The following is a 4,268-nucleotide window of genomic DNA, read 5'->3' as shown; positions in this document are numbered from 1 at the left end:
TTTTTTTTTTTTTTTTTTTGCAAATTAGGGTTTTGTTCTTGCTTGTATATATATATGTCTGTGTGATTACATTGGCTATATTTTGACTGTTATAAATAATGTTTGATTAATAGAAACATCATCAACAATAACACGGAGGACGTGGCAGAGGATATAATCAGTAAATTGCCTGAACCCTTAATCCATCATATATTCTCTTTTCTCCCAACCAAATGTGCTGTTTCCACTACTGTTCTATCAAAAAGATGGAAAAATCTCTGGATATCTATGCCTGTCCTTAATTTTCTTAATTGGCGACATAATAGTTATGCCTCGGGGACTGAAGGTGGTGATTTAAAGCAACACCAAAAAACCAATAGGTTTATGGATTTCTTGGACAATACATTGATCTCTAGTAACATATCGTCAACTATGCAGAGATTCTGTCTCAGTTGTGATAATGAGAGCTTTGATGCAAACCGGGTGAGGGAATGGATTGTTGCTTTAATAAATCGTAAAATCGAAGAGCTTATTCTTACCGTGAATTGCACGAGACCCAATCTGGTTCCCCTAGACCTTTTCAGTTGTGAATCACTGACGATGTTGGATTTTGATTTTGGAAAAGAACATGTTCTTGATTTCTCACAATCAATTTCTTTACCAAAACTTAAGGTACTTCGGTTATCGTGTATTCTATTTAAGGATAAAGAACTGACTCAACAATTTCTTTCTAACTGTCCTACACTTGAAGAATTAGTATTGTGCAGATGTAGGCAAGAAGATTTAGATGTGTTATCTTTTTCAGCACTGCGACTTAAGTTGTTCGCCTTAAAGGGTTCTTTAAGAGAACGTTTTTGTTATAACCTTAGACTTGAGATTGATGCACCCAATCTAGTGTCCATCGAGTATGGTGGCTGGCTACCGAGAGACTTTCTTGCGGGTAACTTTCCATCACTAGTTGAAGCAGATTTATGCCATGCCCGTGACAACGAAATAATAACATTAAATTCTTTATCCAAGTTCGTAAGATTGTGTTCCAATATAAAGCACCTTAAAGCATCATATAAGTGTTTTCAGGTATGGTAATTTACTTCATATTATGTTGTAGCGTCATTCAGTTGCCATATGGTTTTCCTGTATTATATTCTCTAACAGTATCTATGCTTTGTATGCCTTGTGTATTAGATTTTTGGCATTGCAAATGTTCCCTTAACAAGTTTCCCTACCTTCAATAATTTGGTGCGTTTGGAAGTGGATTACGATTATCCTCATTTTCCATTACCTTCCATGAGATCGTTAGTCAAGTTTCTACATTTATCACCAAATTTGGAATCACTAGTCATCAATCAGGTAATATTGGTACTTGCAATTTGCATCATTTGGTACTTTGTATGCGCAGTTGTTGCTTGCATCTCTGGCTGAAATCAAATTGCGGTTGCAGGTACCTTTTATTCAAGAACTCAATGGGTACGAGTTGACGTTGAATACAACGCCTCATTGTTTGTTGGTATGCCTCAATTCACTCGAACTTCGAAATTGTAAAGGTCTCCCAGAGGAGATGGAGTTTGCTAGATTGTTTTTGAAGCATGCTCAAGTCCTTCAACTGGTGATATTTAGAAGAGGAACTTCACTAACTTCCTCATGCGAAACCATGCAGCAGTTACAAAATTTTCCAAGGTCTTCAACACGTTGTAGTTTTCAGTTACTGTAAAACGTACATAACCAAATGTGCAGTGACATACCATAGCAGCAGAAGACTTTCTTGTTAAGACTTTGATTCCCGTTTAGTCTAGGTATGTTAGTTCTTTATTTTGTATTTTCTTGTTTTTTCTCAGTGAATCTGTATTCACCTGAGCCAAACAATTTTTGGTATTCTTAAGTTTCACTGTCAGCATTATTTGAATTGAGCTTCGTGTAATCCCTGGATTCAGAAAAAAAAAAAAAGATTTGCCATACATCAACTTGTACACGAAGTGTCATTGCTGATATCGTTTCCTATTGAGTTATGGTGCTGAAGTTTCTTGTTCTGTGACTTTGAAGCTCCGAGTTAATGTGGATTTCCTGAGTAATCAATGGTGACGTCAGAATCCCCATGGTAGAGAGAAGTTTTGAAGTTGTACACTGTTACTTATTGATCAGCTTGTCCACTACATAACCAGTTAGTAGAAGGTTGTTGTAATTTTCATCAATAGGACCTAGTTGCAGTTCTTTCAGCCGCCCATCAGATCCCCTGAACTGTACAGGGTGGAGCCTGAGCGTGTGATTGCGGCTAATTGTTGTGTATGAAGCCCATTGGTTTTGATTATCCATAAGCCGGTTAACTCATCATTAGCATAATTGCTACAGTTCACCTCAACATTTTTATCGATCATAAAATTTATTATTCCATTTCAACATTTTCATGGATGTATATATCGCATTTTTTGTTGTCATAGGAAGGGAGAGGGGGTGATAGGTGTTGGTGGAGTACTTACACCATGAAAAACGAAGGTGACGCGATAATTTAGTTTGTTACTCCTGCATTTTATTTTGTAAGTACTAAAGTTGTGTTACGTAACAACAAATTGGCGCGTGCATCGCGACTGCGTCTTTGCTAGTCTCTAATAAATATTTGAGTTCTCCTTCTCTCGGACTTCCAATCTATTATGATCAAAACAATTTTATTGAAACTTCAGGTAAATTCAACTTTTACTTTTGCCAATCAACTGCTTCATTGAATAAAAAGGCAATTGCATATGCTTGGAACATTTCAACATAACCATGCCTAAATGAAATGAGATAGACAATGGATTTAGTCGAGCATCAAACACTGTGAAGAACAACGGTTTCAACAGTGAGACCAGGTCCGAATCTGAATAAAACACCCCATTCCATGCCCTCACCAGTAGTCGATTTTCCTTGTACAATCAAATTTTTTCGCATCTCATCCAGGAAAAAACTACAGATGCACTAGACATGTTACCATACTCGCTCAGTACATGACGAGACGCTCCAAGTTTCTCTTCTTTCAAACCGAGTTTTAACTCAACTTGATCAAGAATCGCTGGACCACCAGGATGGGCGATCCAGAACAAAAAATTCCAATCGCTAATGCTAATCGGCGTGAAAACCTCGGTTAAGATTTCCTCGATGTTTCTGGAAATCAGTCCAGGAACATATTTCGACAAATGCAAAGTAAGACCCGCTTCCAGGAAGAGTCCATGAATTTCCATATGGGAATGAGGGAGTATATTTTGAGCAGCAGAAACGATTTCGAAAAGTGGACATTCATTTGAAGATTCGTGAGGATCAGCACCAATGATCATGGCACCTGCACCATCGGCAATAAGAGCTTGACCAACAAGGGAATCAAATGAATATCATCTGGACGGCGGAACGTAGCAGCTGTAATTTCAGAGCACACATACGTGATCCCTTGTTATTCTCGGCCAAGCCCTTAGCAAGGCGTAGGACAGTCCCACCAGCATAACAACCTTGTTGGTAAATCATTTCACCGACGGAGAAAGACCGAGAAGTTTACAGAGTTAGTAATCAGCACCAGGCATGTCTACACCCGAATTAGTGCATACTACTAAATGAGTGATCTTTTACTTGGGTTGACCCCATTCTTCGATGGCTTTCAAAGCAGCTTCTTTTCCGAGTTTTGGTACTTCCATGACTACTATATCTTGACGTGAATCAAGTGAAGGTGCCATGTATTCGCAAATGCTAGGGTTTTTATTTCAAATTTTTTCCGTAAGATGCATATGACGTTTCCTTATCTTTGACTTTTCACCTGCATGCGGAATTCATTCAAGGCCGTAACTATTTTTTGTGCTAAAATCTAAATGACATCAATTTTTTGGTCATAAAACAAAATGAACGAGATCACTTACATATTCGTTTAAACTTGTCTTTGAGATCGGTCATGTGTTGGCTCTTTGTGATGTTGAAGTAGTAATCAGGCCCTTGAGATCTCTGTGCACGACGAATTTCCTCAACGGACACCATTTCCTTTTTCAACTTACTAATCAGCAGTAGGGTTTGGATAAATTAATGTCTCGAAATTCTAACGTAACACTAGTGAACTGAAAATGATTTGTTTCGTACTAATAAACTAAGATCTCCCTTATATAGAGAGGTGTGGATGGGTTGAATCTTGCACTGTAATAATCCAACCGGTGCCGCCTGAACCCCAAAACTCTACCTAAAATCCAAAGGCTTACCTACCAGAATTACAAACTTTGTTGCACTATAATAGTCCAATCGGCACCGCCTGAAATACAAAACTCTTACGTAAAATCCAAAGC

General features: G+C 38.1%; 1 pseudogene; it reads right to left on the bottom strand.

Annotated features, from left to right (window-relative positions):
- Positions 1-1,763: 1,763 nt before the first annotated feature.
- Positions 1,764-3,969, bottom strand: LOC113337635 (annotated as a pseudogene).
- Positions 3,970-4,268: the final 299 nt, after the last annotated feature.

Source organism: Papaver somniferum, unplaced genomic scaffold (genome assembly GCF_003573695.1).
Source record: "Papaver somniferum cultivar HN1 unplaced genomic scaffold, ASM357369v1 unplaced-scaffold_16435, whole genome shotgun sequence".
NCBI classification, from domain to species: Eukaryota; Viridiplantae; Streptophyta; class Magnoliopsida; order Ranunculales; family Papaveraceae; genus Papaver; species Papaver somniferum.
Note: the sequence above shows the minus strand (reverse complement) of the source record. Positions and strands in the feature narration are given on the sequence as shown.